The following is a 24,980-nucleotide window of genomic DNA, read 5'->3' as shown; positions in this document are numbered from 1 at the left end:
TGTGTAAAGAAAACTCCTAAAACTGCAGTGGGGGAATCGGTTTCTCATGATTTTGTGTAAGGGATAAATATTGGCCAGAACACTGGGGATAATTCACCGGCTCTTCTTCAAAATTGTGCGTTAAGACCTTTTACATCCAACTTATATATTTTTAACATTCATTCATGGAATATGAGCATTGCTGGCTCGGCCAGTATTAACTGCCAATCCCTAATTATCCGAGGACAATGTTGTGGGTCTGGAGTTACATGTAGGTCAGACCAGGTAAAGATAGAAATTCCTATCTCTAAAAGACATTGTTGTAAAAACCTATCTGATTCACCAATCAGCAGTGGTTACACAGTCACCAATAAGCTACCTCTCGATTCCAGATTTTTTTAGTGAACTAACTCGCTAAAAACAATATGCCATGGTGGGATTCAACCCCACATCCCCAGAACATTAGATAGGGACTGTGGATTATTAATTCAGTGATATTACCATTCTGCTACTGTGTCTTCATTTAACAGCTCATCTGAAGGACAGCCACCTCAGACAGTACAGCACTCCCTCAGTACTGCAGCAGAATGTCAACCTATTTTTACTCTGCTCACATTCTAAAGTGGGGTTTGAATACACAACCTTCAAATTCAGTGTCCATTGTGTAACTAAACCACAGAAGACACAAAGTCATTTTAAAGGAGTACAGATATGTAATTGTGATGACAGCAAAGACATGAGATTTTAAACTTGGTCAGGGTCAAACAGACTAAAAACATTGCACATTTCCTGGTCTAAATTGAATGAACAGCTGGAGATACAATCATGGGATGACAACGTATAGGTTCTGGCAAGGGATGAATAGACTGGCAGTAGACTTGCCAAAGGTAAATTGGAAATATTATCTTGGTTAACTCTTCTTCCAATGGAGAAGTTCTGTGCTTTTACTTGTATACTGATAAATCATGGCACAGCAAATGAAAGTTCTAACAAATCATCTGCCTGCTCAAATTGCAGTCCATGATTTTTCAGTCCTCTACATGAGAAGGAATAGTTAGTAAAACTAATATTTTAAAAATCTTTCAAAAGCTGAAATGATGAAAATCTATGTTCACGATACTGAAAAAGAACAAAATCTAATTTAATTTAAGATATAATTGGTTTATGCTATCTGAAGAACACTGTTAATCCAAGTTTAGTGTAATGTTCAAGTAAAACCAAGGTTTTCTAGGGAGTAATAAAGATTCCACATCACTCTAAATGGTAACTCAGTTATATACAGCTGGGTCTCACCAACTGACTAATGCTTGTGTTTTGGCATTTCAAGAGGATATCATGTATGAATTTGTGTTGAGATTCTTTCAACAATGCTGCTATTGTGATATAATTTGCATTTCTAAAGAAAATATTCACTACTTTCTTGCAGCCAGCTGTCCTATCAACTCTAGTTACAGACAATAAATCAGTTCCAAAGGCAGCTGTTTTCTGTGAAATGTTTTTTCAAAGTGGAATGCTAAATGCTAAAGTGTGTTCCTTATTGTTTCCGTCTGTGAGTAACATCCACTGGAAGTTCATAAAGGCAAGGGTTTTAAAAGTGAAACTCTGCAACATTTAGTTTACCTTATTACTGATATGAAGTATAATTAAATAATGAAAGTTTGCTGAGTTTAATCTTGCAATATTTAAGTAATAACATCTGAACAAACATGAATTTATTTGAATTAAAAATAAGGTTCATACAACAGGAATTGCCATGTAAGTGACATCCCTCTTGTCCTAAATGGTGGGGTCCTGGGTTGGAAACACTGTCAAAGAATTGCATCCCAGCCATGATATACTGGTGGTGGAAACGGAGGACATTTGTGATGTATATGGCTATCAGGGAGTTACAAGACTACTATAACTTAATAAATACAGAGAGTTTTGATGAAGTCACAAACCAAGCTCACACAGCAAAAGGTTCTTTGGATATTATTGAGCTTTGGGGGCTGAATATCTGGAAGCAGTACAGAAACTGTTGGAACACCCAGGTCAGCTAGGATTTGTGGGAAAATGAAATGACCTAACAGTTTAGGTCAACTGCCTTTTATCAGATGTTGGATACAAGTAGCTTTTGAGTGAGTGCAAAGCCAGGAAAAGATAGAATGTTTAAGGAAAGGCAAATGAAACAAGTAAAGAAACAAAAGATGGGGGTCCAGAGTAGATGTAAATTGCTGCAGGAAAATAACAAGTGGATAGAAAGACTGTGTGGAAAATCAGGCAATAAAACATGCTCCTGTGGCCAGAATAATCAAAGTAGAGAGCAAGGTAAGAGCCAACGGGCACAAACAACCTTTTTTAAATTATTCATGGATGACGGTGCCGCTAGGCCAGTATCAGTTTCCCAACCCTACTTGTGTCGAGGGCAGTTTTGAATCAAATCACATTGCTGTGGATCTGGAGGCCAGACCAGTCAGGATGGCAGTTTAATTCCCTGAAGGGCAACTGTGAACCAGGTGGGTTTTTCTGACAGTTGACGATAGATTCATGGTCATATTTAGACTTTGAATTACAGATATCTATTGATTTATGATCAGTGCATTAAGTATAGGGGTTCATATTGGAGGTCATGTTGCAACGGTACAAGCCACTTTTGGAACAATGCATGCAATTCTGATCTCCTGCTATAGGAAGGATGTTGTGAAACTTGGAAGGGTTCAGAAAAAATTGACAAGGATATTGCCAGGGTTGGAGGGTTTGACCTAAAGGAAGAGGCTGGGGCAATTTTCCCTGGAGCGACGGAGGCTGAGGAGTGACCTTATGGAAGTTTCTCAAATCATGAGGGCATAGATAGGATGAATAGTCATGGTCTTTTCCAGAGGGCATAGGTTTAAGGTGAGAGAGAAAAGATTTAAAAGAGACCTTAGGGGCAACTTTTTCACACAGAGCGTGGTGTGCGTTTGGAATGAGCTGCCAGATGAAGTGGTGAAGTACAATAACATTTAAAAGGCAGCTAGTGGGTATATGAAAAGGAAGGGTTTAGAGGGATATGGGCCAAATGCTGGCAAATGGGACTAGATTTATTTTGGTTATCTGATTGGCATGAAGAAGTTGGACCAAAGGGTCTGTTTCTGTGGTGAACAACTCCATGACTCTATGACTCCAATTCAAATTCCACCAACTGCCATGGCAGAATTCAAATCCGGGTCTACAGAACAGTACCCAAGTCTCTAGATTATCAGTCCAGTGATAATACCACTAAGCCATCACCTCCTTTTGTTCAATTTTCCTTTTGGATGAAGAACAACTTGTTTACATTCTGATTTGATGGGTTCTGATATGGCTGACAAGTCCAATGCACGATCTGTAGGCTCTGCCATTTGTGGGGCAGATGATGTTTGATGGGGTTTTTTTTGGGATTATGTTCATTTTTTCCAGTACCTTCACTGCTTCACATGTTCAATGTCTTCGTGGATGAGCTTTCTCCATTTTGGTTGGTCACAAGCTAAGGTCTCCCATGAGTTAACTGGCATTCAACTGTTTCAGGGATTCTTTGAAATATTCAGTATATGATGTAGGTATTTCGAATCAACCTGTTCAGAGATGTTTTTAAACTCTTTTGGAGCTGGTGGAACTTATCCCCAGTCTTCCTGGCTCAGAGGCAGGGTAATTAACTCCGCCATAAGAGCCCCAAGAATGGTCCAAAGACATCCCTTACCCACTGTCCTCCCTAGAGACTCCTGCTGCGACCAAGTTTCAAATGGAGATGTTGCTTCAGGAGTCTGGTGTCAACCAAATACAAGTCTCACCCAGGAGACTTGGGTTATGACTAATTAATGTATTAAAACTGGGCAAGTAGATAAAGAATCAATCACACTGCCTACAGTCTGGAGTCACAAAACAGATAAAAATGGCTTATTTCTTTCCCTAAAAAAGACATTAGCAAAAACATGGGTTATTACAACAAAAGAATTTTTTTTTGTTATTGCACCAGCTTTTAGATGTAGATTTTGTTGAATTAAATTTTTGCCATCTGTCATATTTCTAGAATATGAGCTTTGCCCTCTAGATTACGAGTCGAGACAATATCATTACAGCATCACACTTCCTATTATATTAATAGGAAATCTGTATCGCAACCACTATCCCAAACCACATCTATGTCCAGTTCATGAAACCATCCTCATTACATACATCCACTGTTCACAATTCTGCCCTCATCCCTTTCACTTAATTCCCAGAACCACAACAGGTTTTCCATTGTCTTCACATCCCATCTACTGGAGGGTGATTCAATGTCACCAAGCAGATCTTCTATGCCTTACTTTCAGAATTTCAAAGGAATTGTTTCCTCTAACAACATGCTCAGTCCCGTTTTCTACCACACAACTGCTTTGTATTCAAGGGCAAAAGAAAACACAGTTAGAATCACAGAATCCCTCAAGTGTGGAAGCAGGTCATTTGGTCAATCGATTCCACACTAACCATCCAAAGAACATCCCACCAGACCCACTCCTCTTACCCTATCCCTGCATTTCCCATGGCTAATCCATGTAGCATGGACATCCCTGGACACTATGGGCAATTTATCATGGCCAATCCACCTAACATGCACATCTTTGGACCGTGGGAGGAAGCCGGAACACCTCGAGGAATCCCACACAGACATGGGGATAATGCTCAAACTCCACACAGACAGTTGCCCAAGTGTGAAATGAAACTCAGATCCCTGGTGTTGTGAGGCAGCAGTGCTAACCATTGTGCCACCATGTTGCTCCTTGATCTTTCCCTTCCCATTGTCGAAGGACAATATCCAGCTTGGGCTGATAAGTGGCACGTAACATTCACTCCACACAAATGCCAGACAATCGTCATCTCCAATACAAGACAATCTAATCACCACCAATGACATGTATTGGTGTTATTCATCATTAAATCCTCCACTATCAACATCCTGGGAGTTACCACTAACCAGAAACTCAACTGGACGCGCCATAAAAATACAGTGGTTAAGAGAGCAGATCAGAAACTAGGAATACTGTAGCGAGTCATTTACTTCCTGACTCACCACGAATGTTCTCACCATCAACAAGGCACAAGTCAGGAATGTGATGGAATACTTCCCACTTGCAAAGGTTGGTGCAGCTACAAATAGTTTGATACCATCCAGAACAAAGCAGCCCACATGTTTGGCACCACATCCACAAATATCCACTCCCTCCATCACCATCTATAAAATGCGCTGTAGAAATTGATCAAAGTTTCGGAGATACCACGTTCCAAACCACAACCACTTCCATCTGGAAGGACAAAGAGCAGCAGGTACATGGGAATGCCACCACCTGCAACCCACTCACCATCCTGACTTAAAAATATATCCCCGTTCCTCCTGTGTTACTGGATCAAAATCCTGGAATTCCCTCCTTCATGGCATTGCGGGTCTATCTGTCACGTGGACTGAAGCACTTCAAGAAGGTGGCTCACCACCACTTCTCAAAGGGACGGGCAATAAATACTGGCCAGCCAATGATGCCCGCATCCCACACAATGAATTTTTAAAAATTAAAGGGAGTAGTTATAGAAATAGCAGATACATAGGGAATAATCTTCCAAGATCCTTAGATTCTAGAAAATTTCCAAAGGAGTTTAAAATTCTCAATATAACATCCTTATTCAAAATGGAAAGTAGACGTAAAACAGCTAACAATAGGCCAGTTAGCCTAACATCTGTATTAGGAAAATGGTGCAGTCAATATAAAGGATCTAGTAATTCAATATCAGAAATACATTAAATAATCAAGGAGAGTCAACATAGCTTCAGGAAAGAGAAATCATACCTAACAAATTTTTTTGAGTTCTTTGAGGAGGTAATACGGAGGATAACTAAAGGGAAACCGAGAGATATAATATTTTGAATTTCTACAAGGGGTTCAATAAGTTACTGCATGTAAGGTGACAATAAGGGCCCATGGTATTAGAGGTAGCATATTCGTAGGGATAGAGAACTGGCTAACTAATAGAAATCAGTGTGTTTGGCCAGGTGAGAATTTTCAGGATGGCCACTCACAACTGGAGTGCCATAGGGATCAGCACAATTATCTACAATCTATATTAATGACTGGGATGGTAGAAGTGAATGTATCAACCTGTTTGTGAATGACACATAAATGGGTGGAAGGGCAAGTTGAAAGGATGACACCACGAGTCCGCAGTGGGATACGGACAGGTTATGGGAGTAGGCAAAATCTCTGCAGATGGAATATAATGTGGGAAAATGTGAGCTATACACATTGGCAGGAAGAACAGAAGAGGTGATTATTATTTAAATAGAGAGAGACCGCAGAAAGCTGCAGCTCAGAATGATTTAAGAGTCCATGTATATAATCACAAAAAGCTAATATCTGCATTCAATGGGTATCAAGAAAGAAAAATGGACTGTTGGCCTTTATTGCAAATGAAATGAGGTATAAAAAAAGGGAAGTATTGCTAAAATCATAAGGCATGAATCAGACCACAATGAGAATACGAAGAATAGCTTTGAGTCCTTTTAAGGAAAAATATATTGACAGCGGAGGCATTTCAGACAAGGTTCACCAGGTAGGCAGGGATTTTCTTACGAGGAGAGATTGAATTGACTCATTGGAGTTTAGGAGAATGAGAGGAGTCATTATTGAAACCTACAGGATTATTTGGGAACATAACACAGTTGATGTGGCAAGTTGTTTCCCCTCATGGGAAAGTCTAGAACCAATGGGCCTACCTCAGAGTAACAGGCCACCCATTTAAAACAGATGCAGAGAATTTTTGTTCTCATATAGCACAGTGAATCTATGGAATGCTTTACTGCAAAGGGTTGTCATTAGGCATATTCAAAGCTGAGATACGTAGATGCTTGATCAATAAGGGAATTGAGGCTTATTTGGAAAAGACAGGAAAGTGAAGGTAAGAGTTAACAGATCAACTGCGATCCTATTGAATGGTAGAGCAGACTCAATGGGCCCAAGGGCCTACATCTACTCCTATGCCTTATGGTATTGGGTGGTGAATTTTTAAAAATTCTCTATGCCTTAAGGTTGTGAATTCTCCATTACTGATTATATTTAAAGAGATAAGAGATAGATTTTTACTATCTTGGGGAAATCAATAGATATGGGGAGCAGCCAGGAAAGTGAAGGTGAAGTTGAAGTACAGGATAAATCATGATCATACCAAATGGCAAAGTAGGCTTGATTTTTCAATAAGGTCTACTCCTGCTCCTAACTATTGTGACCTCTTGTGAAGCTAAAAATCAACTTGCTTACCACAAAAAAAATGCAAATTAAACAATATACCTCCTTCTCCCATCATTGTACTGCTGTGTTGGCTTTAGTTGCAAGTTTCTAGTGTATAATGTCAATCCTACGTTGCTCAAATGATGTGAAAGATTGCTTACTACTGATTTACAGCCCAAGAGCACATTTATCTGCTTTAGAGAGAAGTTAAAAAAAAACTACGGGCTCGTTTGCAGCTATCACATTGCATAACTAAGAAATGTCAGCTGTATCTGGCTCCTTACATGCTGAAGTGTGCAATGAATTTGCACAGACACTTTGATATTAAGTCCACACCACCGCTTTGATGAAGCAATATGGATAAATATTGATGACAGAAACAAGAAGAAACAACAAAGCCAAACTATTTAATTCAAATGAAATACTCAGAATTCTAATCCAAAGATCTGAAAATATCTTAAATACTTGTTCACATTTATACAAGAAATATTGAAAAATACTACAACTATTGTAGAGAGATGCCTACTCTTTGGGCGACAAGCAGATGCCAGTTTTGAGGAGCTTGTTCCAGCGCATAACAGGAAAGAGTGAGACTCATATGAGATTAGATTCCAAGATGTTGATTCTTTGTAGAGTGATCTTCATTTAAATTATATTTAAGGACTATTTGGGAGTTAAAAGCAATATACAATATAATATGAATAGTAAGGAATCATCAGTCAACTTCTGCCTCCAATACAGGCAATTTTCTTTATATTTCCATCCTGAGAAAGATGATTTCACGATTTATCCAAATACTTCGAAAGAAATGCAACAGCTCTGGCACAACAGAGTGGGCACAATATTTATGACTTTCATATTTTTTTGCCTCTCATTTTCCTTCATAGAGCTATGGGTTAGATTGGTTGACAATCTCCAGAATGTTTTTGATTTTATAATCCAGATTATTATGCTGAAATAAATTCAAAGAAAATGACAAGGAAGCAGGTTCGAATTTGAGAAAGGTAAACTGAAAACTGATCAAGAAATTCAGAGTCACAAATGCAAAACCAGACTTCCAGGAAATGGAAATGAAAAACTTTGCATCATTCAAATAGACATCTTAAATCACAATATACTGTAAATTATGTAAAAATGTGATTTTGATACTGCAACCAGACCCTGATCTATTTATACAAATCAACCTTCAAAACTATTTATACTTGTTAACATGCAGTACCAATGGATCAAAATAAACAGCATTTTGGACATGATAGCAACTGCAAATTGTACAAAAACTTATTTTCATAATTCTTATTCAGTTTGTCCATCGAAAGGCCCAGGAAAACATACACACTACAGAGACGTATTTAACCCCAAGTTCGAACTGAACTGAAGTCTATCTCAATTGTTTCATACTATATTTTATTTTTCCATCAATTAATTTACTTTCCATACACTATAGCTAATTAATTCAGATTATCTCGTAATAAAATATGTTTTAACATTAAACTTCACAATTTGCTGTTAGTTATGTTGCATTATGCAATTTAATGAATAATTCATTCTTAGAACACTGGATTTAATTTACAAGGAGACTGTTATTGTTTTCTACTCTACCAGAAGAAGCTTTCACACAAATTAACAACATTTTGATAACAAAGCAGCAAGGAAAAGCAGCGAGAACCATTTTTGTCGACAGTTTAACTGCAGTACAAAGAAATGCATCTTTTGTTCTGAACATGCAATTATGATCACAGTTGTCCTGCCCTGAAGTGCTATTTTGCAGTTACTTTCCCTGGACCATGCTGGAGACTAATGTGTGTTCAATGGCATTTTCTAAATGATGTAAGGTGGTTTCAGATCATGAAGAATTTTTCCCTTACGGCATCTGCCTTGAAAGTGACACATCTCCTTTTGTTTCAGTCAATTAAAGTTGTCTACCGAACATTCACTCAACCTTGTAATGACCAGCGAAAAGACCAGCTGGCATACGCAATACAACAAATTCATCATCTAAAGCCCCAAAGATACAACTGATTTTACATCAACCAGCACCTTGGTCAAGCACAGAACTACAATACAACAAAACACTTCTCAATCAACTCCGTTTGTGCGAGTCTTCGTTCAACAGTTTGAAGATTAATTCTCAATAAAGAAGAAAATGCAGATTTTAGGAAAAAAGACAAAGTTAAGCCGAAAGCAAAATGTTCCAAGTGGAGGAACAGAGAAGGCAAAGTTTTCAGGTTTTGAATTATCCCAGTTGCAAAGAGATTAATCAAATTAAACCCATTCTAAGGAGAAAACAAATAGTCAATTTTTTTAAGATTTGGAAAAAAGCTTGAGGTGTGGAATTTTTCTAAATGAAACTGGAATAAAAGTACCAAGAACAAAAATATTAGCTAAATAAGGCATAAGTTAGACTTAATGAAAAAAAATCAGCTTTAGAGTCAGTGGCTTCTACATAAAAAGATTTCCACCTAGTACACTAACTTTATGACTAGGGAGAAGTAAATTGGAGTCAAAATGATCAAAGATGAGATCATTCATCAAAGAACTTTGATTGGGTCAAACCATTACTGAATACGAATGTAGGAAAAATAAAATTGAACGTTAACAAAAGCTCAAAGCTAGCTCCACAAATATTCAGTCAAAAGTCCTGCAAAATCAACGGAAAGACTGAATACTGTGCCCAGATGGCTGAAAACCATCTCCATCCACTAGCTCCTGTTCTTTTCAGCTCTCAATTCAAAACATTTCTTTCAACTCAGAGGGCAATTAAGAGTCAATCAATTGCTGTTGATCTGGAGTCACACGTAGGCCAGAGCAGCCAAGGACAAACACAGAGGATGCTGGAGAAACTCAACAAGTCTGGCATCATCTGTGAGAGAGAAACAAAATTAACATTTCAAGTCTGGTATGACTCTTCTGCAGGACAGTAGATTTCCTGCGCTAAAGGATATTAGTGATTCAGACTTTGTTTCTTAGAACAATTTCACGACAGTTTCAAAGTCATGATTAATGGGACAAGTTTTCAATTCCAGAATTTTTAATTGAACTTAAATTCCACCAGTAGCTATAGTGGGATTTGAACTCATGACCCCACTGTATTAGTCCAGTAGCATTACTACTACATTATCAACTTCCCCAAGTAATAAACGTTACAGGGAAGATCAAAGAAAATTTTTTTGAAGACACTGCAACTCTGCCTGAAGTGTGGCAGCAATAATCTTAATGACTGGGAAGAGCTTGCTACAAACCATTCAGAACAGGAACAAATCCCCATGAAGCTACATTATACTTTGAGTCGTACATCTTATTCAGAAGAAGAGTTATCAGAAAGGAGGAGGTGAAAACTCTGGCAAATAGGAGAGGACCCCAAGGTGAAAGGATAGAGTGGTGGAAAAGTAAATGAAAACTATGGATGTAAAGTGACAAATGTGATCTTCATTTTTTTATTTTGTAAAAAAAAAGATCTGATCCTGCCTGGTAGCAAACTTTCAATTGTGAAAACCTGAGGTAGAGGTGAACAGCAAGGATGAAGAAAAAGACACGAATAGGAAGAGATCAGAAGTTTACAAGTTAGCCAGGAAAGACCTAAAATGAGAGCTAAGAAGAGCCAGTAGAGGACATGAGAAGTCGGTGGCAGATAGGATAAAGGAAAACCCGAAAACTTCCTATAGGTATACCAGGAATAAAAAAAATGACTAGAGAAAGATTAAGGCCAATCAAGGATAGTAGTGGGAAGTTGTGCATGGAGTCCGAGGAGATGGGGAAGCACTAAATTAACATTTTTTAATCAGTATTCACACTAGAAAAAGACAATGCTGTCGAGGAAGATACTGACACACAGGCTACTAGACTAGACAGGATTGAGGTTCACAAGGAGGAGGTGTTAGCAATTCTGGAATGTGTGAAAATAGGTCAGTCCCTTGGGGTGGATGGAATTTATCCTACGATTCGCTGGGAAGCCAGGGTGGAGATTGCAAAGTTGGCTTCGAACTTTATGTCGTCATTGTCTACAGAAATAGTGCCAGAAGACTGGAGGATAGCAAATGTTGTTTCCTTGTACAAGAAGAGGAGTAGAGACAACCCTGGTAATTATAGACCAGTGACCCTTACTGGAGAGTTGGGCAGAGAAATGGCAGGTGGAGTTCATTCCGGGCAAATGTGATGGGATGCATTTTGGAAGCTCTAACTTTAGAGCAAACAATACTATAAATGGAAGAGCCTTGGGAAAAGTTGATGAGTAGAGAGGTCTGGGAGATCAGGTCCATTGTACCCTGAAGGTGGCTGCACAGGTAGATAGAGTGGTCAAGAAGGCATATGGTATGCTTGCCTTCATCGGACAGGGCATTGAGTATAAGAGCTGGCAGATTATGTTGAAATTGTATAACACTTTGGTTCGGCCGCATTTAGAATACTGTGCACAGTTCTGGTCGCCACATTACCAAAAGGATGTGAATGCTTTGGAGAGGGTGCAGAGAAGGTTTACGAAGATGTTGCCTGGTATGGAAGGTGCTAGCTATGAAGAGAGGTGGAGTAGGTTAGGATTGTTTTCATTAGAAAAAAGGAGATTGAGGGGGGACTTGATTGAGGTCTACAAAATCATGAAGGGTATAGACAGGGTAGATAGAGATAAGCTTCTTCCCGGGGGGGATTCAATAACGAGGGGTCTTGTGTTCAAGTTGAGAGGAGAAAAGCTTAAGGGGGATACACGCAGAGGGTGGTAGGTGCCTGGAATGCATTGCCAGCTGAGGTAGTAGAGGCAGGCACGGTAGATTCATTTAAGGTAAGTCTGGACAGATGCATGAGTATGTGGGAAGCAGAAGGATACAGATGCTTAGGAATTGGGCGATAGATTTTATTGAATATAAAAAGCCTATCGCCCAATTCCTAAGCATCTGTATTCTTCTGCTTCCCACATACTCATGCATCTGTCCAGATGCACCTTAAATGAATCTACCGTGCCTGCCTCTACTACCTCAGCTGGCAACGCATTCCAGGCACCTACCAGTGGATTTGGATCGGCACAGGCTTGGAAGGCCAATGGGCCACGGGGCCTGGATTGTAGATTTTGTTTGTTTCTTTGAGATTGTGACTAAACAGGATGAGGGTAAAGCAGTTGATGTGATTTATATGGATTTCAGTAAGGCGTTTGATAAGGTTCCCCATGGTAGCTATTGTACAAAATACAGAGGCATGGGATTGAGGGTGATTTAGCAGTTTGGATCAGAAATTAGCTAGCTGAAAGAAGACAGAGGGTAGTGGTTGATGGGAGATGCTCACCCTGGAATTCAGTTACTAATGATGTACCACAAGGATCTGTTTTGGTGCAATTGCTGTTTATAATTTTCATAAATGACCTAGATGAGGGTGTAGAAGGAAGGGTTAGTAAATTTACAGATGACACAAGGTCAGTGAAGTTGTGGATAGTGCTGAAGGATGTTGTAGGTTATAGAGAGACATAGTTAAGCTGCAGAGGTAACAAATAGAGTTTAATGAGGAAAAGTGTGAGGTGATTCACTTTGGAAGGAGCAACAGGAATAAAAAGACTAAACTACTGGACTAATAAATAAAGATTCTTGATAGTGTAGATAAGCAGAAAGATCTTGGTGTCCATGTACATAGATCCCTGAAAGTTTCCATCCAGGTCCATAGGGTTGTTAAGAAGGCATACGGTGTTAGCATTTATTGGTAGAAGGATTGAGTTTCAGAGCCACAAGGTCATGCTGCAGTTGTACAAAACTCTGTTGCGGCCACACTTGGAGTATTGTGTACAGTTCTGGTCACCACATTATAAAAAGGATGTGGACGCTTTGGAAAGGGTTCAGAGGAGATTTGCTAGGATGTTGATTGGTATGGAGGGAAGGAGAAAGTGACGACTGCAGATGCTGGAGACCAGAGTTCAAAAATGTGGTGCTGGAAAAACACAGAAGGCCAGGCAGCATCCAAGGAGCAGGAGAATCGACGTTTCAGGCATAAGCCCTTCTTCAGGAATGAGGCTGGTGTGCCAAGCAGGCTGAGATAAAAGGTAGGGGGGAGGGAATTTGGGGGAGGAGCGCTGGGAATAAGATAGGTGGAAGGATGTGAGGGTGAGGGTGATAGGCCGTAGAGGGGGTGGAGGTGGAGAGGTGGGGAAGAAGATTGCAGATCAAGAGGGCAGTGCTGAATCCGGGGGTTGGGACTGAGATAAGGTGGGGGGAGGGGAAATGAGGAAGCTGGAGAAATCTACATTCATCCTGTGTGGTTGGAGGGTTCCTAGGCGGAAGATGAGGCGCTCTTCCTCCAGGCGTCGTGTGGCCAAACTCTGGCGATGGAGGAGGCCAAGGACCTGCATGTCCTTGGCGGAGTGGGAGGAGGAGTTAAAGTGTTCAGCCATGGGGCGGTTGGGTTGGTTGGTGCGGGTGTCCCAGAGGTGTTCTCTGAAACGTTCCACAAGTAGGCGGCCTGTCTCCCCAATGTAGAGGAGACCACATCGGGTGCAGCAGATACAGTAAATGATGTGTGTGGAGGTGCAGGTGAATTTGCGACGGATATGGAAGGATCCACTGGGGCCTTGGAGGGAGGTGAGGGGGGAGGTGTGGGCGCAAGTTTGCACTTCTTGCAGTAGCAGGGGAAGGTGCCGGGAGTAGAGGTTGGGTTGGTGGGGGGTGTGGACCTGATGAGGGAGTCGCGGAGGGAGTGGTCTCTCCAGAACGCTGATAGGGGTGGGGAGGGAAATATATCCCTGGTGGTGGGGTCTGTTTGGAGGTGACAGAAATGACAGAGGATGATTCGATGTATCCGGAGGTTGGTGGGGTGGAAGGTGAGGACCAGTGGGGTCCTGTCCTGGTGGCGATTGGAGGGGCGGGGTTCAAGGGCGGAGGAGCGGGAAGTGGAGGAGTTGCGGTGGAGAGCATCGTCAACCACGTCTGAGGGAAATTGCAGTCTTTGAAGAAGGAGGCCATTTGGGTTGTTCGGTAATAGAATTGGTCCTCCTGGGAACAGATGCGGCGGAGGTGAAGGAATTGGGAATATGGGATGGCGTTTTTACAGGGGGCAGAGTGGAAGGAGGTGTAATCTAGGTAGCTGTGGGAGTCGGTCGGTTTGTAGTAAATGTCTGTGTTGAGTCGGTCGCCCGAGATAGAAATGGAGGTGTCTAGGAAGGGGAGGGAGGAGTCTGAGATGGTCCAGGTAAATTTGAGGTCAGGGTGGAAGGTGTTAGTAAAGTGGATGAACTGTTCAACCTCCTCGTGGGAGCACGAGGTAGTGCCAATACAATCATCGATGTAGCGGAGGGAAGGTCTTATGAGGAAAGACTGAGGGACTTGAGGCTGTTTTCATTAGAGAGAAGAAGGTTGAGGGATGACTTGAGACAAATAAGATAATCAGAGAGTTAAATAGGGTGGACAGTGAGAGCCTTACTCCTCAGATGGTGATGGCTAGCATGAGAGGACATAGCTTTAAATTGAGGTGCGCTAAATATAATATAAATGTCAGGGGTAGTTTCTTTATTCACTGCCTGCAACAGTGGTAGCCTTGCCAACTTTAAGGGTATTTAAATGGTATTGGATAAGCAGATGAATGAAAATGGAATAGTGTAGGATAGATAGGCTTCAGATTGGTTCCACAGGTCAGCGCAACATTGAGGGCTGAAGGGCCTGTACTGTGCTGTAACAGTCTATGTTCTAAGTGTGAGACACAGCAAGGGAAGAGAAGGGAGGCTGATAAGGAAAGGCTAAGGACATAGGATTGAGATGAAGATATCATAGGATAATGGGTGGTTGGAAGGCAGGAATGAGAAAGATAGCTTTGGGGGAAATTCATATAGACTATAGTGGAATGCTGAGCGAAAAGAACAGCAACACAGAGCAGGAAGGAACATGAGATACAAGGATGATGGAATTGAGTTTGAGGCAGCAGTCAAAGGCAACTACTTTGGTCTTACTAATATTTAGTTGCAGAAAATTTCCACTCTTTCAGTAATGGATGTCAGACAAATTGCGTAACAAACCAGACACAGTGGACTGGACAAGGGAGGTTGACATGGGATTCAAGCAGAAGGGAGTTGTAATGGGGTTTGAGGCCACGTAATCGGAGTCTGCTTGAAGTTTAAATTCACAGAATTATGCTAGGGTCAAAAGGGGCTGTGAAGAGAGAGAGCTTCATGTAACCAGCAAACATATGAAAGTTAACTAGCGATATTTACCAAGTGTAGCATGTGGATGAGGAACAAAAGGATCAGGATGAATACTTTTGGAACATCCTGGGAGAATATGCAAGTTTCAGAAGAGAAGTAATTAAGTCAACCTGGCTGCGTGCATGGGAAATCATGTCTCAATAACTTGATTGAGCTTTTTGAAGTAATGAAGAGGATTGATGAGGGCAGAGTGGTGAACATGATCGATAATGACTTCAGTAAGATGTTCAACAAGTTTCCTCATAATGGACTGGTTAGCATAGTTAGATCCCATGGAATACAGTGAGAACTAGGCATTTTTATATAGAACTGGCTCAAAGTGGAGGGTTGCTTTTCAGATGGGAGGCCTGTGACCAGCGGTATGCCATAAGTATCAGGACTGGGTCCACTGTTTTTTGTCATTTATATAAACGATTTGGATGTGAACATAGGAGGTACAGTTGTTAATTTGCAGTTGACACCAAAATTGGAGGTGTCGTGGATAACGAAGAAGTTAACCTCAGAGTAGAACAGGATCTTGATCAGATGGGCTAAGGAGTGGCAGATGGAGTTTAATTCAGAAAAATGTGATTGTGCCGCATTATGGAAGGCGAATCAGGGCAGGACTTGTACACTTAATGGTAAGGTCCGAGGGAGTGTTGCTGAACAAAGAGACCTTGGAGTGCACGTTCATAGCTCCTTGAAAGTGGATTCACAGGTAGGTAGGATAGTGAGGAAGGAAATCAGTATGCTTTCCTTTATTGGTCAGAACATTGAGTATAGCAGTTGGGTAGACGTGTTGCAGCTGTACAAGACATTGGTTCAGCGACTTCTGGAATATTGCACGCAATTCTGGTCTCCTTCCTATCAGAAGGATGTTGTGAAACCTGGAAGGGTTCAGAAAAGATTTGCAAGGATGTTGCTAGGGTTGGAGGGTTTGAACTATAGGAAGAGGCTGAATAGGCTAGTGTTGTTTTCCTTGGAGCGTCAGAGGCTGAGGGGTGACCTTATAGAGGTTTATAAAATCATGAGGGGCATGGATAGGATAAATAGACAATGTCAGGTCCACGCCCCCCTATGACCCACCCTCCCATCCTGGCACTTTCCCCTGCCACCGCAGGAACTGTAAAACCTGTGCCCACACCTCCTCCCTCACCTCTATCCAAGGCCCTAAAGGAGCCTTCCACATCCAAAGTTTTTCCTGCACATCCACTAATATCATTTATTGTATCCGTTGCTCCAGATGCGGTCTCCTCTACATTGGGGAGACTGGGCGCCTCCTAGCAGAGCGCTTTAGGGAACATCTCCGAGACACCCGCACCAATCAACCAAACCGCCCCGTGGCCCAACATTTCAACTCCCCCTCCCACTCTGCCGAGGACATGCAGGTCCTGGGCCTCCTTCACCACCGCTCCCTCACCACCAGACGCCTGGAGGAAGAATGCCTCATCTTCTGCCTCGGAACACTTCAACCCCAGGGCATCAATGTGGACTTCAACAGCTTCCTCATTTCCCCTTCCCCCACCTCTTCCTAGTTTCAAACTTCCAGCGCCGCACTGTCCCCTTGACTTGTCCGGACTTGTCCGACCTGCCCAGCTCCTTTTCCACCTATCCACTCCACCCTCTCCTCCCTGACCTATCACCTTCATCTCCTCCCCCACTCACCTATTGTACTCTATGCTACTTTCTCCCCACCCCCACCCTCCTCTAGCTTATCTCTCCACGCTTCAGGCTCTCTGCCTTTATTCCTGATGAAGGGCTTTTGCCCGAAACGTCGATTTTGCTGCTCGTCGGATGCTGCCTGAATTGCTGTGCTCTTCCAGCACCACTAATCCAGAATCTGGTTTCCAGCATCTGCAGTCATTGTTTTTACCTAAATAGACAAGGTGTTCACCCTGGGTTAGGGGAGTCCAGAACTAGAGGGCAAAAGGTTTAGGGTGAGGGGGGAAAGATATAAAAGGAACTTAAGAGACAACTTTTTCACACAAAGGGAGTGCGTGTATGAAATCAGCTGCCAGAGGAAGTGGTGGAAGCTTCTATAATTACAACATTTAAAAGGCATCTGGATGGGTATATTAATAGGAAGGATTTAGAAGGATCTGGGCCAAGTGCTGGCAAATGGGACTAGATTAGTTTAGGATATTTGGTCGGCATGAATAAGTTGAACCGAAGGTTCCATGTTGTACATCTCTATGACTTTGTGGCTTGAATTCATCCATGGTAATTGCACTCCCACAGTTAAACTAAACAAACAGGATACGGGTAACATATAATCCTGGGGATTACAGGATGATCCACTACACTGAAGGCTGCAGGGATGTCTAGAAGGACAAAGAACAGTAATTTTTGAGAGTTCCATTTACAGAGGAATGCTTTCTCTAGCTTTGGTAAAGGCCATTTCAGCATTGAGAGACAAATTAAAGGAAGTCAAATATAGGGTCGCATGAAAGACTTGCTCAGGAGGCAGCATCTTTGCATGGAAGACAAAGATTGCCTATGTGGAATTAAATTGCAAGAATTGGCAGGGTGGACTTTTTTGAAGACTGACTGCCAGCAGCAGATTTGAGAGTTAGAGGACCAAGTCCCAAAAAAGAATGAGCTGATTGAGAAAATAAGTCCCGGATAATGGAATATTAAAATGGAAAACAAGGATTAATCAGATTTTTGGGGTATGACAGAAAAGTAGACAATAATGGACACAATGAGGTTGAAATTCACAGTTTCTGCCAAAGAGAACAAGATGGTAGCATGCCAAAGACTGCAGTTTCCCATCATTTTTTAGCTGATACAAATTTTAACTCAGCCTTAAAATTAGCAGCTACAAGTAATACAACACTAATTCCATTATCAGAATTGCAGTTTCTGGTCCCACATCTTGCCATTGTTAGTGATCACAGGCATGCAACTGTTTCTTTCACTTGAACACAATACCTCCGGTTCAACAAACGACCCATGTGCCATGTTTCAGTATTTGAAGCTCATTAATTCAATAGAAATGAGGCCAATCCCAAAAACAGTTCAAGCCTATCTCCAAAAAATGGGACACCCGGTTTCATCAAACCACCCATGATGTCATTACCATCCAATATTTCTAATTGTATTTATTTACCAAGAAACCTGCCAATAGGAATGGTGTAATTTACAAAGTGATATAATTGATCATAGATGTAATTGATTAGATTCGATATCCAAAAATCGAGGGCGCAGAACAGCCTTGCCTTTTAAATTATATATTCAGGGATGACTCTATTCCATTATATTCTTAAAACTGTTTAAGTAATATAGCCCCCATATCTGCTGTCAAACCAACTTCCCAACAGGTTGATATGACAGCAGTTTATTTCAGAGACCGTCTTCTGGGAGAATACCAAGAAATCATACATTATACCTGAACATGCAGACCTTACTGTTTTGACCAATCTAAACAAACATCAAGAAAATGAGAGCATGTAATTTGTGAGGAGAGAAACAGAAAAATAGGAAAGTTGGGACACAAAACAAAACATCCTCGTATTTCAAAAGAATTCTCACATTACATAATTCAAATAGAACATCTTCTGGGACTTTCATATAAATAAAGAAATATTGTTAAAGTAATCCAAACAGCAGGCAGGCAAACTCACTAGATAATTCATACAAAATACTTAAATTCTTCTTGAATATTACATACTACAAGGTGACGATATAATTCACGCAGTTCCTGGATTATAATATTTTATTATTGTTGTATATACACAGTCACACAGTCCCTTGCAATCCACAGTAAAACAAATAGATATGTGCTAAAATGACACAGTGGCAGAGAAAAATATCTAGTCTATATCTTTCAATGCCCAGATTAGGAGCCAGACTTACTCAGAGGTGAAATAAACAAAGCACGGGCAAATGAAGCATGTTAATTAATTTCAACGGTTCACTGAAAATCATTCACTGAATCTGTTGCAAAATAATGAAACATCTCAAAATTCTTGGATGCATATTATGTACAAACAGCCACGTGACCTAATCAGTCTATGCCATCGTTCCTCCTCTAACTATCTTGCCATAACTCTATTTCCACTCCCTCGTGCATTTAATACTACCCATGCCAACTGCTGACTTCCCTGTCTTAGATTCCTACATTCTAATCAGTCTCAGAATAAAAAGGTTACTTTTTAATTCCTGATTTGCTTTCTGGGCAACTATCTCCTCAAATTGAAATCCTCGAATTTTGTTTTTTTCTCCTAAGTAGAAATATTCATACTGTCTACTCCATTAAACCCTAAACATATATAAAGACCTCAGTTCACCACAGCCTTCTCTACTTGCAAATAAAAATTGTTCACTTTTAAATAAAAACAATCCTGTGTTTATGGTTCATCTTGCATATTATCTTTGCAACCTCACTGTAATTTCTATTACTTTTTCATAACATGGCAACACATTTACACAGTACTGCAGGCATGCCCTCATCAAAGCCAAACAAGTTTAACCCAACTACTTTTCAATTCTGCCACTCTAAATATATATCTATAATCCAAAATTAAATGCCAATTGACTTGACATGCACAAGAGTGCAGTGAAAAAGAAACTGATTAATTGGTGGAGGTGCGCTGTATATACTGATCTCCAGCGACTCCTAGTTTCAGATTCAACTAACTGGACTTCAAAAAAGATCCCTGGAAGGAGCTAAGTACAAACACTTAATCCACTGTCAAGGCAACATATACTTCTGATTATCTTGAAAGTGTCTTTACAGCAAAAGACCTGTAAATTATCATACGAAATGTCCTGCACATCTGCAATTTGCATAGCCTAGTAACCTATATTAATTATTTCTAGGTACATCGCAAATGTTATTTCACATGATGTTTATTCCATTTAAACAGAGTTGAGTTATCTGCCTTGCAACGATTTGAGGATGAAGGGCCAGCTCAACAAAAGGAAGAAAGGGTTTAACTGAACAAGAACGAATCACCAATGTGGCTCTAATGTTGATACAGCAAAATCCAATAATGAAATATAATGCAAAATTAAACAAATCTCCAATACATATTTTTAAATTAGACTGAGCACAAGATCACTTGCTGGTACCATTATGCCGGATATTAATCACAGACTCTCTCAAATAGATTTGCATTGATAAATCTCTCTGGTTTACAGAATTTAAATTTCAATCTGGTTCAGCTATAAGATATAGTTACAAAAGGTAGAAAATACTGGCCTAAAGCAATTTAGTGCGTTGATTGCATCAAACTGCTCATAGAAATTGAACTTTAAAAAATAAAGCATACAATCTACAAGAAATTGTAACACCAAATTACAAGATAAAATAATTAAAATACTTGTTCACCAATTTAGAGAAATAATAAGGTAGACGACAGAAAACAGAATACTCTAATTATTTTTTAGTTACTGATAAGTTTTCAATAGCGCAAATTATCATCAAATCTGTTAAGTGACAAATGTCCACATAAGAGTCTCAAATGCTGTTAGAAATTTATTTGTGATAATAATGTAAATATATGGCATGATTGATCATACTAAAAACTTTATGTTTGATTATTGTGGCAAAATTTCAATTAAATCTGGATGATCATTCACTGAAAAGACTTTTTCATAATCCAATAGATTGAAATTTAACCAGAAAGTACCCATATTTTCAAAAGATACATCGAATCATCCAATGTTCTTCAGTAGTATCTGGGTGATAGACTTATATGAATTTCCTTTTACAAAGTAATATAACAAAAACATAAACAATTTTTATAAAATTATATTTATTTTCTTTCCCTTTTCCCCCCTCATTCCCACTTCCCCAGGTCCAATGCTTGGTGTATGCCCTAAAGAAAGGCTGCCTAGCAAGCAGCTTTTTAAAGGTTGCTCTTGGATCACTTGCCAAGCAATACCCATGAGGGTGCATGCTGGTTTAACCTCCATCCTTCATGTGGGATGTGTTCAGTGTCTGCAGGCATAGCAGCGATGGAATCTCACTGGTGGGGGTGGACAGACGTTTCTTGTGTACGGTTCCAGGCCACAATAGCAGCTAAAAGAATTTTTGTTTGAAGAATGTACGCAAAACAGAAAGAACATTTACTTTCTTCTCACATTTATCCCACTGAGCAATCGACTTGGCAGCTGGTCGAAGGGCTTTGTTGCCCAAGTGAAAAGTAGAGGTGACTGTCAGATATGGTTCAAAATCTAATAGATACAAGAACAGCAAGAGGCCATGTAGCTTCATAAACCTTTTCCATCATGCAATGACATCACAGGTGATCTATGATTTGCCTGCATTCACCACCTTTGCCCTATATTTCTTAATATCATTAGTCAACAAAAATTTACCATTTCCAATTTTAAAATTAGCATTGACATTACATAATTTGCTGCTTTTAGAAAAGCCTTTCAAACACTATCATATGTTTTTTAGGCCAAGATGGATGACTCCACATTTATGCCCATTGAAATCCATTTTCCACAGGTTTCCATATATTGTCTAGTTTTATGTTTCAATCTACACGACTATGTCACCTAAATCTGGATTATCAGCAAATTTGAAAATGTGGCACTCTCTCCCATTATCTCAGTGATTAATAACAGGTGACACCCCAACACAGATCCCTGAAGGGCATAAGTCACCGCCTACCATTATCCCAACTCTGTCTCTTGCAATTTCCTAAGCTTCAACTCCAACTAAAGGCTCAGCAGACTTCAATAAATACATCTGAAAGTCCCATAAAAATTATCCAAGTAAGATGTTCATTTGTCAATATGCACTTTGTATTTCTTCACCTCCCCTGTAGTTTCCTTGCATCTCAAATAACAGGCTATTCAGTAGGTGCTGAACTGTTGTTCAGATACACTCCTTACAGGCCCTCAGATATTTCTACTGGGGTCACTAATCTGTCTTTGGGATTGGAAACCTTGGAGAACTTTCCCCTTTCTATTCCACTGCTGTTGCATTCCAATTCCTGGTTCGGTGGAGTTCAACCAAAACAGCAGTTGGATGGAAAGGCAGTAGAAGTGAATAAAAGCAAAGGAATGGAGGACAGAGAATGTACCCAGTGCAGTTCGATTATTTGACAAATATAACCATTTAGTCACTCGGGGGAATCCTGTCAAATTTTCTTTGATCTTCCAAATATCTTTAACAGATATAGAGTATGGTGCAGAAACTAAGTGGGTTTGGCAGCATCAATGGATCAAGAAACTAAGTTAATGTTTCAAGTCCAACATAACTCTTCTTCAGAGTTTCTCCAGCATTCTGGGTTTGTTTCAGATTTCCAGCATCCACAGTATTTTGCTTCGAGTTAAAAAATCCTTTTCTAACATAACTGTCTCACTTAGACATGAGCAAGCAGTTGGATGAATTTAGCCACTTTTATCCAAAACAGATTTAGTGACAGATTAACAACAAACTTATGAATGCTCATTTGTAGGAGCATGATTCCAACAGGGGTGTAATTTATCAGACATATGAATGTGGCCTGTCATTCCAAACAACCATTTTATGTTGTCCAACCTATGTACAAATCCACTTGCAAACAGATTCAAGAACAGAACCCATTTACAACCCAGAGACCGCCTGTATTGAATTTGAGACAAAATGTAAGCAAAACAAAATTAATAGGTATGTTAATATTTTTCACAAAATATTCAAATCAACAGCAGACATTGATCCAAATCTTACGACATGGGGAGAGACCTTGTACTCAAACCGGTGTTGACTGATCGATGTTGGGATCTTGTGGTAGTCCTTACATAAGCATATGTATTTACTGGGTCAACGCTGCCAGGGATATCAACAGTGTCAAGGTGGTGCAAACACTAAAGACATAAGTGTTATAGCTGTAGGCACTATTTTTGAAAATATGCAATACTGTCCCCAGCTTGCAAATGGCTTCGATTCTGGAGTCCATCCACAAGTCAATTTGTACGCAGTTGGAACACAATCGAAAGTAGCTATTGATAAGTATATGGAAACGTTCGCAGGTCGGGACTTCAAAATTACAGGCTTATATTGGTGTAAGTCAGAGACTCCTAATGTGTAAAACAAAGCTGGATACAGCCTGATCCACACAAGCTTTGCTGCATTTAACCTCTGAACACAATACAGCAACTACTGCCATAAAAAGGCTGTATGTGGTTTGTCTTTCCTATTGATTTTCTTTTATGATAGAGACAATTGCTGTATTTCAGAAGGTTCCACATTTCTGAAGGGACCAGGGCTGAACATCCCAGTGAGAAAAGCAGAGCTTATTCCCAGCATTAGAAAAGTACGAGTGAATTGCCAATCTGACAGTAATTGCCACTCTTCAAAAGAATATGGGAACTCGTGTAAGCAGAGATGATGATAAATTGGAGGTCTCTCATTCAAGATGGAGAGGAGGAACATTTTTTTCTCTGGGAGAGTTGTAGCTCTGTGGAACTTTTCTCCTATCCATTAAAATGCCACAATTTTGAGATGTGTGGAGCAAGTTGGATATATTTGCTTCACCATTCAATCTAAGAATTCAACATCTCTTGCATTTGCGCAGGAACGCTTTATTACTTCAAAGTCACAAATTACACTTATTAAACAAATATTAACATCAAAACACTTCAGAAGCTATGAGAACAGATGATTAGAACCTTGCTCAAAAGTATACATTTGACATCCTTATCTCTATAACCACCTCCAACCCACAGAAGACTCTGTCAGAAGAACTCTAACCTTTTAATTCTCTCCCTTTTGTGCATCTGAATCAAATGTATACATTTTAAAGAGCATCTTAAAGGGGAAGAGAGACAGGCAGACGTAGGGAATTTGGGAGCTGAGGACAGAAACGTTGCTAGACTCCAAACATTAAGTCTGCTTTCTCTCCACGGATGCTGCCAGATCTGCCGAGTTTCCCCAACAATTTCTGTTTTTATAGCCAAAAGTACCACCAACAGGAGAATAATTAAAATATCACATGCACAAAAGAGAGAGAATTAGAAGGTTAGAGTTCTTCTGGCAGAGTTTTCTGTGGGTTGGGGGTGTTTACAGAGATAAGGGATGACTTGATTGATTTTGACAAGGTGGATGTCAAATGGATGTCTCCTCTTGTGGGTCAGTGTAGAACTCAGGGATTCTTAAAATTAAGTGTTGCCTTATTAAGACTGAAATGACTTTTTTCTCTCCGAGGGTTGTACAATTTTGGAACTCAGCTTCAGATGATGGTAGAAGCAACGTTATTGATTATTCCCCTGAGCCACATGGACACAGATTTTTAGGGAAGGGAATTAAATGTTATCAGGAATAGATGCGTGATTCAAACACAAACAGATCCGCCATGGTCTTCTCGGGTGGAGAAGACGCGAGGGGAGGAACGGTCTACCTTTGCTCCTATTTCCAACACATTTCCCCAAAATGTGATGGAGGCAGGGTCATTTAAGGGAAAGGTAGACTGAGTCCCTTGTTAGTCAAAAAACAAAGGCTGTTAGTACTAGGCAAAAAAGTAATGATCAGACCACCATCAAATCAGCCAGAACCCAACTGGTGATGGGGGAGGTTCGAGGGGTGGAATGTTCTACTCTTGTTACTAATTCTTAATATCCTATGATTGCAAACATCTGGCACATTGCAAAGCCATGTGCAAAGCAGAGAAAAG

General features: G+C 40.3%; 1 protein-coding gene and 1 long non-coding RNA gene across 10 annotated transcripts in view; one reads left to right on the top strand and one right to left on the bottom strand.

The window, feature by feature from the left end:
• Positions 1 to 24,980, bottom strand: part of mast2 (microtubule associated serine/threonine kinase 2) — a 412,521-nt gene that overhangs the window by 257,082 nt on the left and 130,459 nt on the right. The window lies entirely within an intron of this gene.
• Positions 1 to 24,980, top strand: part of LOC148149131 (uncharacterized) — an 89,986-nt gene that overhangs the window by 60,224 nt on the left and 4,782 nt on the right. The gene's annotated exons all lie outside the window — the stretch shown is intronic.

Source organism: Chiloscyllium plagiosum, unplaced genomic scaffold, assembly GCF_037043375.1.
Source record: "Chiloscyllium plagiosum isolate Xiang-an unplaced genomic scaffold, Cpla_swu_hap1 HiC_scaffold_9, whole genome shotgun sequence".
NCBI lineage: Eukaryota > Metazoa > Chordata > Chondrichthyes > Orectolobiformes > Hemiscylliidae > Chiloscyllium > Chiloscyllium plagiosum.
Note: the sequence above shows the minus strand (reverse complement) of the source record. Positions and strands in the feature narration are given on the sequence as shown.